This window comes from Podarcis muralis, chromosome 6 (genome assembly GCF_964188315.1).
Source record: "Podarcis muralis chromosome 6, rPodMur119.hap1.1, whole genome shotgun sequence".
NCBI classification, from domain to species: Eukaryota; Metazoa; Chordata; class Lepidosauria; order Squamata; family Lacertidae; genus Podarcis; species Podarcis muralis.
The window spans coordinates 57734246-57748835 of record NC_135660.1 but is presented as its reverse complement, the minus strand read 5'-3'; the positions used below and the strand labels follow the sequence as shown (position 1 = coordinate 57748835).

General features: G+C 40.9%; 1 protein-coding gene across 3 annotated transcripts in view; it reads right to left on the bottom strand.

Annotated features, from left to right (window-relative positions):
• PTPRE (protein tyrosine phosphatase receptor type E) overlaps positions 1-14590 on the bottom strand; it is a 99099-nt gene that overhangs the window by 73908 nt on the left and 10601 nt on the right. The gene's annotated exons all lie outside the window — the stretch shown is intronic.

The following is a 14590-nucleotide window of genomic DNA, read 5'->3' as shown; positions in this document are numbered from 1 at the left end:
ATCACTTAGAATATATATCCAATATTCTTTTGTTGTTTGTGTAGCAAGACACCTCATTGTGGAATCTGAACCACAAGGCAAGTACTGAAAAACAGAACTTGCATATATTTAAAGACCTGCAACTGAAATTGGCAAAAGCCTTGCTCAGGAAGGAATGAACACATGGCTGGAGGAAGGAAATTTGGGTCATGTAAGCCCTATGCAAGAGTTTCATGCAATGTTAATTTTAAACAACTACTTTAAACAAAGAAGCCTGCTTCCTCTACCCCTAAAGTTAGAGATTGGTTCAAAATAACTCAAGGATGCTAATCACGTGGAAAGGGAAAGAGGGAGCAGAGCAATCGTGTGTCCCCAGTGGCTTGCGGTGAATTTTTTCGTGGGCGAACAGTTAGGGCCAAAGGCTTCAGCTTGCAAGGGCAATGGAGTGGGCCTGACGTTTCCCATGTCACACATGTGAGCATCGTGCCACCTTCCCTAAGCTTGGCAGAAGCTTCCTGGGCTTTGGGAAGCAGGTGCCAGCCCTATGACAGGACTCAGGAGCCCTCTTGCCTCCTTCCCAAAGCTGGGCGGGCTTTGGGAAGGTGGCAGAAGGGCTCTTGGACCCATCGGAGTATTGCACCTCCCCCCCTCTGCTGGGCAAAAGCTTTCCAGGCTTTGGGAAGGAGGCACCAGGGGAACATATAGGAGAATAGCCTAGCCCATTGACCACACACCATTGCACATCCCCCCAAACTGCATTCCTGGTAGCCATCCATAAGTTGAAGGGCAACCATCTGTAGTGGGGAGTCTGCTCTACCTATGTGGACTCCTGGATGTTTTAGAACCAATCTGGCATACATTCACAATATCATTTGTTCAGGAACCTAGGTATGTGGACCGCGGACATACAATTTGTATTCTGGAAATAGATCACTGGTATGTTCCTGTGCAAACAACACCTAAACCACATCCAAGTTTAATTCCAGGTTAATGGACAGAATGACTTAAGCTCCTAAGCAATTCTGTTTTTTCCAGTTGATGCCACTCATGTCAAACCTGCTTTGAAACTGAGACGTATATCATGAGCATGCAGTTTAGCACAGGAAATTTGATAGAACCACCCTTTGCATGGTTACTTAGAAGGAAGCCCTATTGTGGTCACTGGGACTTACTTCTTGTAAGTGCACATAGGATTTCAGCCTCAGGGTGTCTCCATATAAAAGTAGCCCTATAAACACATAAAATGCTCAGCATGTGTTCACAGTAATTTATGACATGTTTAAAAACTAACATGCCACTGGTTGCTTCTCTGGGAGATTATATTTGCTGAATTCTCTCTCTCTCTCTCTCTCTCTCTCTCTCTCTCTCTCACACACACACACACACACACACACACACGTGTTCACAAAAATAATTACGGGGTGGAGCATGGTCTATGACTTGGAACTACAGATTGTTGACTATTTTGATTCATTATATTTGTTTTCAGTTTGTCCACTGAACAACAATACTGTAGGACTCTAAACTAAAGACTCCTAATTCTGAAATTCACACCTCTTACACAGACTCCACCTTGCTACAGTGAATGTCAGACATAAGGTCGGAAACCAGTCAGGCTTTTTTGTTGTTTGTCCACAACATAAAGGAAAATATAACACAAAGTAGTTAACTCTTTAAGCCAGGGGTCAGCAAACTAAGGCCCGGGGGCTGGATCCGGCCCAATTGCCTACTGGATCCGGCCCGCGGATGGTCCAGGAATCGCCGCGTGGATTGGTGTGGGGATTCTGGGCATTCGGGCTGTGCCATTTCCTGCCCCCCTCCCTCACACACATCGCGGCGGAGCCTCCTCCCTCCCTCCTACGGGCTTCTCCCCGCCCTGCCTAGAGGAGGAAGGGGGCTGGGCTTTGTTGCACCGCAGTTGGCTGAGAGCCATTTTAAGCAGCCCCTCACCGGTGCCAGCCCTTTCATGCCACTCATCGTCCCTCCACCGCTGCCAGCCCCTGCCGCTCGCAAGGCACAGGTAAGCAGCCACCGGGGCTCGTCCGGTGCTGTGGAGAAGGGAGGGGGGAGTCATGGGGAGGATTTTTGTTTTCAAAATATAGTCTGGCCCCCCCACAAGGTCTGAGGGACAGTGGACTGGCCCTATGCGGAAAAGGTTTGCTGAACCCTGCTTTAAGCAAACACTGGAGGCCTTGGCCAAAATGGTCAATAACTTCTTTTTATCAAAGTCTTAATTTGTGTCTTGCGTATCCATAGAAAAAAAGCACTCGCATGGCCAACCCTGCAGATACTCATGCACACATTTGCTCACTGCGATGAAGCAGTGCTTGCATGCTTCCCCCAACAGAAGTCTGTGGTAATGAGGTCCTGGGGATTTATTTCCCTACTTCTACTTTTCCAGACCCTGTTCCATGTGCTCACTTTGCTTTTCATCTGACTGTGCCAGTTGAAACACCAGCCTTTTGCAACACAGATGAAACAAATTATTATTTTACGCTCACCATCTTACTTTCGTTTGGATTTTAATTAATTATATTATTTTCAAATCAGTTTCAATCTGAGAAACCCTAACCTGGTGGGTGGAATCAGTTCTCCACCACCTCTTATGGAATTATCCGTCCTCCCAACCAGAATATGATGAAGATGCAATTGTTGCTTTAATTCTTTTTTTAAAAAACAAATAGTGTTAATTCTTCTTTTCAGCCAGCCTATGCAGAAAATAGAATGAGAAATTAGGTCACAATGCACTGCAGAGATACTAACATAGTTGTTTCATAATCTGTGCAATCTACTTATTCTGTCCTGAATTCTACAGAGAATTCATCCATCTTTGAGGAAGATGTTGTACTGCATAGCATCTGAATCAATCCTTTCAGTTTATTATACCGCACATCAAAAGCCATAGAACTAAAATTCATTTAACAGTCATTCTGCATTATGAAGATTAACAAGCTGCAAATAGTTCCACTAGAAAACTGAATTCAATAAAACTAATTAGTTTTTCCCTTACAGTAGGTAATGAGGACAGCTGTGTTAGAGTGTATTTTGCTAACTCCCAACACTCCCTCCTCCCTTTTCCAAATCCCTCAGTCACTGACCTTCAATTTGAAGGTGCAAACTGCCAACATAAACAATTACAGAGGCAATTTTGCAGACAATTATGTAGGCCCAAAGCATTTAGGTGCAATCACACAACTGCAGCTGATTGAAATGCAAGATGAAGATACTTTGAATTTTCCATAAAATTTATAGTTAAATATTTAAAGTGGAAAGGATATGCTTTTTTTTTGAACTGCCATTTCTAAAGTGCTTTTCTTCACAGATGATCATGGTACAATGTTTTGTACATTATCTTCTGCAGTCTCATATTCTAAAATCTAGAAGCATGTTTGTGTGCTCTCTCTCACATACACACTAGTCATAAAGAAATGGAGGAAGGTATTACTGAATTTCCTGGTTCCTAACAGATGTTTCCTGGAATGAGGATGTGGACCGAGTCATTATGACATGGTAAGTAGCTATACAGACAAAGTGATGACATTTAACCTAGTGGTCAAGTGCCTGTGCAATGTACTGTACACACAACGTCCCACACTTTTGTTCAAAAACTTAAGTGTTAAATAATATCATCATCCTACACAGTACCCCTCACTTTTCTGCAGGGTGCACAACTTTCATAATTATAAACATAACCACTTTCTAAAAAATGATAGCCCCCGCCTCCCTGAGACCACCAAAAGTGCTTAACTATAGCAATGCTCCATTTGATCACTTGAATAGCTGTTGCTTCGTGACAGGGAAAATGTGTAATATCTCCATGCCAGCACCACACACGCTAAGCAGCTGATAGCACAGAAAGGCAGTGCAAATTTTGGTTGGCACACAAAAATTAAGTGTTTTTAAACACAGTACCTGCCACTTGCAATGCTGCCAGAAATAAATAATTTATTATTATTATTATTATTATTATTATTATTATTATTATTATTATTTGTTTGTTTATACCCCACCCATCTGGCTGGGTTTCCCTTTTGAGCAGCATTTGTAGGGGCAAGCGCAGCACTGAAATCAGCCCATGTTCTTGTTAGAAATGTGAAAACATACTTTTATTTCAGCAAGAGATGTGGTAATGAGTCTTTGAGTAAAGAAAAACAGCATACAGTATTTTATTGTAAGATAGGAAGTTTTAATGGCAAAACAATATCAAAATTAGCAGAATTGACAGTTTCTATAGGTGCATTCAGTTAATACCTGTCACGGACTGGTTGGGCACAGGGGAACCAGCAAGGGAAGAGTCTGGAAAGTGGTGGTGTGTCAACAATGAGAGGGAAAAGAGGGAGGAAACCAGGACGAGGAGAGATCAGAAGATGAAGTCTTTCCAGCTTAAAGTTAAGACACTATTATAACAGAAGGAGGGCCACACACCATAAATAGTCATGCTTTCAAAAGCCATGTGTTGATCAGTGAATTCCATTGATCAATTATTATTATGGAAATAAGGGGTCAATTGTATATAAAACATGGATGCATGCCCACAGAGAAACACTATGGTTGAGATAGGAGTCTGTGATAGCTACTCCTACTCCTTGTGGATGGTTTGGCTCTAGAAAAAAGTTGATGCCATCTGTCAGTAAAAGTCAATACAGCACAACAAGCCCAAGGCATTATATATAATTCCCAGAGAGAGATAGAACATCAAAGCACAGGCTTTTCTGATAAAACAAAAACTTGTCCTTTTTCTTATAAGTTAACTTCTATCCAAACTTTGGCTGCACTTTGATTAAAATTTGGAAGGGCTGCCTGCGAGCAAACAAAAAGCACTCCCTATTTGTTTCTGGAAAATTGGAAGAAAAATGGGAACACCCCAGCACCACATTTTCCCAGTTTCCTCCCTGGCCTTCACATCTCTACCACTGCACCAAAACCCGACATACCTACTTTGACTGAACAGGCACATTAAAAGCCTTTCAGGTTTTGTGAAAAGACTGCTTACCAACATTAATGCATTATATGCTGGAGAGGTGAAAGGGGAAATGAATCAGCAACAAACTAGCAATTATCTGCTGTGAAGGATGACAGCTATAAACTAAGTAACACTACTAACCGCACACTTTCTAAGTGTTCTGGCAAAGCAGAAGAAGATATATAATAATATAGCATAGCAAAGCAAGAAAAACACAGGATAGCGTAACCCAAAGTGTAGCTTGAAAACATGATACCCATGAATTATTCCACATTACTACTAAAACAATAATAAAATGCCCATCAGTCATGTTGCTGTGATTCCCAGGAATATTGTAATATCAATTTTAAAAATGAAAAACACATTTATCATCACTTTCTGCTGTGAAAATTTAATCTAAAAGTATATGTCATTCCTGGAAGACGGAATTATTCCAGCTACAACGAATTAAGTAAATATCTGACATATTATGTTTTGTTTTAGGAAAATCAGCTTAGGTTCAAATAATGAAACATTTTCAATTAAATTGTTTTCTATAAAGTGTTCACATGCATTGATTTTTATATAATATATACCGTATTATGTATACTATATATTTATATGTTTTATGTTGTTCATGATGTCTCTTAAAGACTTAAACAGTTGATCTATGTGTGTTTGTATATAAGCAAGTTCTACTGAGTTCAAATAGGGCTTACTTCCAAGAAGGTGCAGATTGGATTGCAGTTTAAGTTTGCTTTGGAAATAGCACAAAGCAGCAGCAGCAATCTGAACTGTAAGGATAAACACATCTGGCATAGCTTGTGACCAAAGTAGATGCTGTCATTTTTTTTGGCATCTGTGCTGTAATGGTACACGCTGAAAACCACGCAGATGCAGAGCCTTTCAAAACAGAAAGATAGTGTGGTTCTCATTTGCAGATAAACAGGCTAGAAGAATGACACATCTTCCTAGGATTCCAAACAAATAAGTGAATCAAGGAAATTTCTAGTTCATTTCTCAACCAAAAGAATGATTTTAAATGAATATTTCATGTCTGTTTCATGAAAGTTTTACTCCTACTTCTGAGAATTAAGGGTTGGATCCAAACTTACTTAGCAGAGGCCCATTGAGATAAGTGGTACTTAAGTTTGTTTAAAGCCCTTTCATAGGACTTGAAGGTAGCCAAGTTTAAAAAAAGAAAAAATGTAAACTCAGCCTTTTATTCAGGATATCAACCATGTATGATGTTTAATTAAATCATTAAATGCAGAGCAGAGCAATTTACGATTAAGGTGTACAACCTAAGTGTTGCAATATCGCAATATATTGATCTCCATGGGCCAAACACATTTTGTTGTGGAAAATAATTCTAAATTCATTGCATTAAGCAAGAGATTCAGAGGTTTAGAACCATACCTTCAATGGGAAATAGTTGCAACTGCCTGAAGGAGCATCTCCACCCCCATCGTTCAGCCCGGACACTGAGGTCCAGCACCAAGGGCCTTCTGTCAGTTCCCTCACTGCAAGAAGTGAGGTTACAGGGAACCAGGCAAAGGGCCTTCTCAGTGGCTGCAACCACCCTGTGGAACTCCCTCCCATCAGATGTCCAGGAAATAAACAACTATCTGACTTTTAGAAGACATCTGAAGGCTGCCCTGTTTAGGGAAGTTTTTACTGTTTGATGTTTTATTCTATTTAATATTCTGTTGGCAGCCGCCCAGAGTGGCTGGGGAAACCCAGCCAGATGGGTGGGATATAAAATAATAATAATAATAATAATAATAATAATAATAATAATAATAATACAACAACAACAACAACAACAACAACAACAACAACAACAACAACAACAAAGAAGAGAGGCAGGACCAGGAAGGAAGCAGATGCTTTAACTTGACATGTGGAAGTATGAAACAGGCAATGAATGGCAAAGGGAAGAGAGTGGTGTCTACTTTTTAAGTACAGTTTAAAAAGTGTTCTTAATGTACTGGCAAGTTTGGAAGGAACATATCCCAGATGCTTGCAATGTGCAATTGCCTGTAGTCTGTTTTGACTCAACTTCGTAGCAGATCCTTTGGGTTTTGATTACTTTGGGTTCCCTACTGCTGCCAGCCTGGCCAATTAAGCAGCTGAGCCCAAAGTACTGAAAAATAAAACTCACAACATTTCTGTCAGGAGTAGAAATGGTGTCAGGGATTCCAGTGCTTGAACCAGAATTTTAGTATCTGGGGTTATAACCTAGCCTGCAGTTTCTCTCACAGTGAACCTGGCCCCAAGGTGAACGGGTCAAACTTTAGGAATACTGCTCTTCCGGGGAATTATTGAGAAGCAGTGAAACTATACAGGTTAGCTGAGTTGGTTACAGCATGGTGCTGATAATGCCAAGGTTGTAGGTTTGAATTCCGCATGGGACAGCTTCATATTCCAACACTGCAAGGAGTTGGATTAGATTATCCTCAGGGTCCCTTCCGATTCTATGAATCAGAGCATGGTGGGCAAGCAGGAACAACATAAGGCCTTTTAAACCAGGCCACACATGCAGAAGTTGTTTCAAGCCCCTCTGATAAATCAAAGAGAAAACATGATCAGGAAGGTAGATCCCTGGGCATCTTGCAAAGCCTTTTGTAAAAAACTAGATGCTCTGGAACTGGAGAAAGGGAAGAACTAAGAAACATTACTACACCCTGCCTGGCTCAAAGCAACAACAGCCTAGCCTGTACCAACTGAAGACAACCCAAAAAGTGCATTGTGTTCTGCTAGAGCAAGAACCGCAAAGCAGGCGGAAGCACAGTGGCACCTCGGTCATGGCAGCAATAATCAACTAATACACAGATATCATCAGTTCAGTCTGTTCTGATGGCTTTGAGCAACCAAGCATCCATGGTAACAGAGTCATCGGGCATTATCCCTTATGGCTCTGGAGTAGGTCTAGAGAAGCAGGGGAGATTGAAACAGTACCCACTTTACATCTATTGAATCTATTCCCTTCTACACTTTGTCGAAAGGAAACTCACCACTAGAGTAGAAATCATATGTTGAACAGATGGAAAGTTCTTTGAGCAGGCTGAAAGCAATGAGTAAGGTTACCGTAACTTCTGTCATAGAGCTTCAGTATGCTGACGGCAACGTAGTATGTGCACACTCAGAAGATTACCTCCAAACCATCCTAAATATCTTCGCAGAAGCTTACAAAAAGCTTGGCCTGTTGCTCAACACCCAAAAAACCAAAGTGCTGCACCAACAAGCACAAAACAACCCCTCGGTAGCACCACAAATCCAACTCAATGGTATAATGTTGAAAAGTGTTGATCACTTTTCCTACCTGGGCAGTTATCTTTCCACAAGGGCCAACATTGATGCCAAAATCCAGCATCACCTGAGTTCTGCGAGTGCACCTTTCTCCTGATTGAAGTGCAGAGCGTTTGAGGATTGGGACATTCACAGGGAAACCAAAATGCTTGTTTAAAAAGCTATTATACTACCAACCTTACTATATACTTATAAAACATGGACAACTTATAAACGCCATCTCCAACTTCTCAAAATATTCCATCAACGGTGACTCCAAAAAAAATTTACACATCACTTGGGAAGGCAGGCGAACTAATGCCAGTGTACTGGAAGAAGCAAAGATCACCAGTCTCAAAGCAATGAGTCTTCAACATCAATTTTGCTGGACTGGTCATGTTGTGCGGACACCTAATTATCATCTTCCAAAGCAACTACTCTATTCCAAACTTAAAAATGGAAAGTGTAATGATGGTCAACAAAAGAGGTTTAAAGACTCTCTCAAGGCAAATCTTTAAAAATGTAGTATAAACACCGACAACTGGGAAACACCAGCCTGCAAGTGCTCCAGTTGGAGAACAGCCTTTACCAAAGGTGTCATGGGCTTTGAAGACACTCGAACGCAGAACGAAAGGGAGAAACGTGCTGAAAGGGAAGGCTTGGCAAACCCTCATCGTGATCAACTCCTGCCCGGAAACCTATGTCCCCACTAAAAATTATTTTAATATGCAAGTGCTGGTTACAGATCTACTTTGTTGCATTTACATGTACATTTTGTTTCACTTTTTTATTTTAAAAAGTATGTCTACAGAGTACCCATTAAAAATGTATAACGTTGTACAATAGTATCCCTCAATCATTCAATGACTTTATAAATGAAACATACAGACCTCTCTCAATATACAAGTGCCTTTGAAAATCAGTACACGTTTCAAAGACCAAATAAGACTACTTTCATGTCAACAGCTGAAATATAACCATCTATCCTCCTCCTCCAACTGTCTTCTGAGAAAGTTCTGTGAACTCAACATGAATACTTCCTCCACACAAAATAACACAGCTGTATTCATTTATAAAACAAAAACAGCACTGTAGGAAAATATGCTGCTCTCCATTCTGGCGTGTTATCAGTCCAACAAAGGGGTAAATGTTAAAAATGGAAGGCATGCCGTTTAGGGTATCCATAAAGGTCAAACACTTACTGAATTATTCTCTAACACATATGCGATATTCTAAACCTTACCATGGTGTTTTAACTCTCACTGCAAATTAACAATGCCCATGGCAGCAAGATGACAGGACCCTGACTTAGCCTAGGCCCCAAAGTGGGAACCCGCTAAACAGCCAAGGTAAACTTCAACCAGATTATCAAACAAGCATAAGAATCCCAAGTCAATGAAAATGTAATCAGCGATACTTTTTCTCTCTTGTAAAGAGGTGGCTTTTAGGTCCCCTTGTGGTAATCTGTGTATAGTCCTGTTCGGAATTAGTTTAGGATAAGTTCACTTCCTACACAGAGGTGAAATGTGCATAAGGAATATAGGGAGTAGGTGCAAGTATACCTCTCTCCTTAATGCCTTATTTCAGTCAACGTCTCAGAACTATTAAGAGGGAAAAGCCTGCCACACAATTACTGGAACTCAGGCTTTGGCCTGGAGCATTAGGAAATCAAGCCACGTTTCTGGGCCACGTTCATCTCTTGAATATCATTCAGCCTAGAAGTCTTTTCTTTCAAGCCATCTGAGCATGCCTTTTCAACAGAATGAGGAAAGGAGCCACCAGAAAGCAAGTCCAAGTAGTGGCTGCAGTGGCATGTAGGAGCTGTGTTGGCCCAGAACCAGCTCAGCATCCTGCTTCATTGAAGACTCTGTTAACCATAGGAGCCAATTCCTACGAGCCCCCACAATAAAATGTTTGAGGGGGCTGGGCGTTTGTGGGCATTCCCATTCAAATGGTGTGTGCGCGCACTGTGTCATGTGATTGATTATGCAGGGCAGGGCTTGCCTGGGCTCCCACAATATTTTATTCAAGTTGGTACCCCTGCTGTTAACATGAGTGTGCACATGAGAGGAGAGTTAACAATTCCACTCATGCCAGGGCCTCGAAAACTGCTATTTATTCTACAATACGGAAAAGCCCCTCAAACTTGCATACACCACTATGACAACCAGTTTAAAGTGGCCATAAAAATAAAAAGATTTGGAAGAATGTGACCTTGTAATTACACCAGCTAACCTTAGGTCTCATTGTGGCCTTTATTCCACTGCATGTACAACTGAGCTATAAAAATGCAGAAGCAGTGCTTCTACCACAATTAAATTAGTATCTTAAAAGGCTTTGCAATATTGCTTGGTTTCAAAGCTGAATAATACTTATGGGACTTACGTCTTACACCTCTCTGTTGCAAGAATGCTTCGTTATTAAAAGTTAGCAACCCGTAAGACATTTAAGGGTTAAGACGTTAATATCAACACCCATGGCTAAAATCTTTTTTCAGTCTTGGGTCTTTGTATTTACAGTTCAACTAATGGAATGTTATAGAATGATTTCATACATCAGACTTGCAGGTTTAACAAGATTTAAAATAGTGAGAGATGGAGAGATGGAAAGGAGTGGTAAATTGAAAGGATTGAAGTGACAGGTGGCAAAACACCAGGGGAATTTTAAACTGAAGGACTGTCTTCCAAATGCCCTTGGTATCAATGTGTGAAATTAGTTAAGATACCTTCTGAAAATTAATTATCTAACACTTGAACTAATTATGCATCTATAGATAATTGCAGGGTCATTAGAAACATAAACCTTAGGAAGATGTTACCTCATAATAGAGATCTCATTCATGCTAAGGAAGCCTAATTTCATCAGAATTTAAATTACAACCACTTTTACCTAGGATTTACAACTCAACCTGATATATTTTCAAATAAATTAATGTCTCTGTTCTTCTAGCCCTCAGTCTCGGTTGCTTGCTTAACTGAAATACTAAGTTTCTTCCTGCAATTGCTCCAAGTCAACAAGTGTGATGCAGCAGCAAAAATAAAATAAAATGCTAATGCTATTCTAGGCTGCATTAACAGAAGTACTGTGTTCTGATCAAAGGAAGGCTCTATTCTGCCTTGGTCAGACCACATCTGGAGTACTGTATCCAGTTCTGGGCATCACAATTTAAGGAGGATGTTGATAAGCTGGGAAGTGTGAAAATGTGGGTGACCAAGATGATAAAGGGTCTGGAAACCAAGGCTTATGGGGAATGGTTGAGATAATTGGGTATGTTTAGCCTGGAAAAGAGGAGACTGAGAGGAGATATGATAGCCATCTTCAAATATCTAAAGGGCTGTCATATGGAAGATGGAGCAAATGTGCTTTCTCCTGCTCTGGAGACTAGGACCCAAACCAATGGCTTCATAAAGTAGATCCCAAATAAACATCAGGATTAACTTTCTGACAGTAAGAGCTGTTTAACAGTGGAACAGACTCCAACTAGAGGTGGTGGACTCACCTTCCTTGGAGATTTTCAAGCAGAGGTTGGATGGCCATCTGTCAAGTATGACAAAATGAGTCTTTATCAAAGAAAAGAAATGGAAGGGATAATTTTTATGTATATATAATATTGCTCAGTAGTTATAAAACCAACTCTTCACTGCATGGATAATAACTGTAATGATTTTACCCATTTACAAGCAATGTATCATATATCCCTGTCTGACTGAAGTTCTGCCTCCAATATTTCCATGACAACTCATTCCAACTTAAGCCATTTCATTTTCTTTACAGCATGCATTCAACTGGATAGTGCTGGTGCTGTTTTGCTTTCTCATTTAATTACTGAAGTCAACTTTATGAGCCGGCAGTGGGGGAGGGAGTCCACTAGCACATGCAGCTGGCATTACCCTGTTTCATCATCCCATATATTTAATGCAAAACTGGAATGAGATCTGTGTTTAGTGATGTTTTCCAGAGCTATGTCAGGTTTTGCTTTCTAGGACACATTTATGCAATAGCATGAAATGGTGTCTCTATGTTCTGTCATTAGGGTTGGACTGTCGATTGTGTTAGAACCTAGCACTAGGATACATAAGCTGTAGTGCTGCCTGTGCCAACACGGTGCCCTCCAGATGTGCTGGTAGGAGAGGATGGGAGTTGTAGCTCAAAGCATTTGGAAGGTACCATGTTCACGAAGGTTGCTGTAGAGCAACACGGCTAGCCAGAATACAACGGAGTAAGAGCCTTAGCTACAGTGGAGGCGAAATGGGCCATTCAACAAGGTTTTTAAAATGTTATTTCTAAAATAATTTACACTCGCCTTTTTAGCCCAGGCAAGGGCTCCCTAAGGTGGCTTACGATTAAAATGCAGTAAAATCTGAGAGCAGAGAGCAAAAACATAGCAATATTAAACAAAGGATCCAGCTCATTAAAACAAAAACAGAATGTTCAGGGGGAAACAACCAAAAGCCTGACAAAACATTGTGTGTGTGTGTGTGTGTGTGTGTGTGTGTGTGTGTGACATGTCATGCAAAATAATAATAAGGGGGGGGGCAACTGAACCATTCTGAGGAGGCAGTTTCTGATTCTACAAGTGGACTTCATCCCAAGTAGGGTGCTCATAAACCCAGATTAACTTTCCTACGGAGCAACACCATCACTGTCTTATCTTGTTGAATCCCAGGTTGTTATCCACATCTGCTGCTGCAACTAGAACATTCTTCAGGTGTTTCTTTATACAATTTTGCTTCACGTACAAGCTTGTTTACTCAAAGTATTGACACACAGAAACACTAGATTTGATTCAGTTTCTTGTCACTCCCTCTGCCACCTCAAAAAGGAGAAGTTATTGCCAAGCACACTTAAGAGTCATTGTTTCAGGAATTTGCAACAGAACAAAATAAATAAGTACAACCACCCCAATAACAATGTAACAGTGGAAGACAAGAGCTCTGATTTCATTGTACCAGCAACCCATTTTAGGTGTGGCCAATATTTACGCGATTGAGCACAAATGCACAGCGCTGAACCCGGAAGTGCCCCAGAAATGTGATAAAAGACACCACTTATTCTGAGTAGACACAGATAGGATTACACCATACCATCAAAGCACTGCAAAACCCTACACAACGGGGAATAGGATTATGTTGTAGATAATGAGCAGGACGAGCATAAAACTCGATATACGACTAAAGATTAATATAAAAGCTGGGGACTCAATGAGTCCTCAAGTCCATAGAAACAAACATAAGCAAGCCCCCCCCCCCCCAGGAAAAAGTATTCAGGATTCCAGGTACAGTACAGAAAATGCTCTGAATATCTCAGCACTTGTTTATACAATTTTATGTAAACCTAAAATTTTCTGGATAAACGTAAGCAATATTATGTGGGAAACATCTGGCAAATCATATTTAAATAGGAGGCATTGCTAATTACTTTTGCAATGCTACCTGCTTAAAATCAAACCAAGGTTTGTTATTTATGAAACATCTGTTAATATCTTTTCATGCATCTTCATGCTTGATCATTCTTGTCAAATATGGCTGGGTTTTTTAAAAAAAAAAAATCAATAGAGTGCACACAGGAAGCATGAACTACCTCTGTTTGCCTTTAGGGTGGAAAAAATTCTCACCTTATTTACTTTATTCACGCCCCAAATACAGTTTGTTATTACTACTAGAGCATGTCAGCCAACCTCCACACCAGTAGAGCTGGCTATGCACCAAATGCAAAAGCCGATTAACTTACTTCAATACTAGAAATCTCAAAAGTAAAAATACAAGGATAGTCAAGGTGCAGCTGAAGTTAAGGGCTAAAAATATCATGGGCTGCAGAATTTGCAAAAGCCAGCAGCAACACCTTGTTACTAAGGAGCTGTACTAAACTATATTGAGCGCTTTCAGCAAGAACAAGGAAAAGGAAAAAAACTAATTGCAGCAAATGCAATCAAATAATACTGGCTTTCTTAATACCAGTAGTATTTTTGGAGGTACTGGACTGGGTGGATAGATAAACCGTATGTTTTCAGTAGTCATAAAATCATAGAATTGTTGAGTTGGAAGGGACCACGAGGGTCATCTAGTCCAACCCCCTGCAATGCAGGAATCTTTCGCTCAACATGAGGCTTGAATCCATGGCCCTGCTGAGATTAAGAATCTCATGCTTTACCAGCGGCGTAGCGTGGGTTGTCAGCACCCGGGGCAAGGCAAGTAATTTGCGCCCCCTAACCTGTGGATTTGCGCCCCCTAACCCGTGGATTTGCCCTAACCCCAGATGTTGCGCCCGGTGCGGCCGGCCCCCCCTGCACCCCCCACGCTACGCCACTGTGCTTTACCAACTGAGCTGGTAAATGTAAGCTTCCCCAGTGGGAGGAACAGATCTCTGCCACAGATGTCC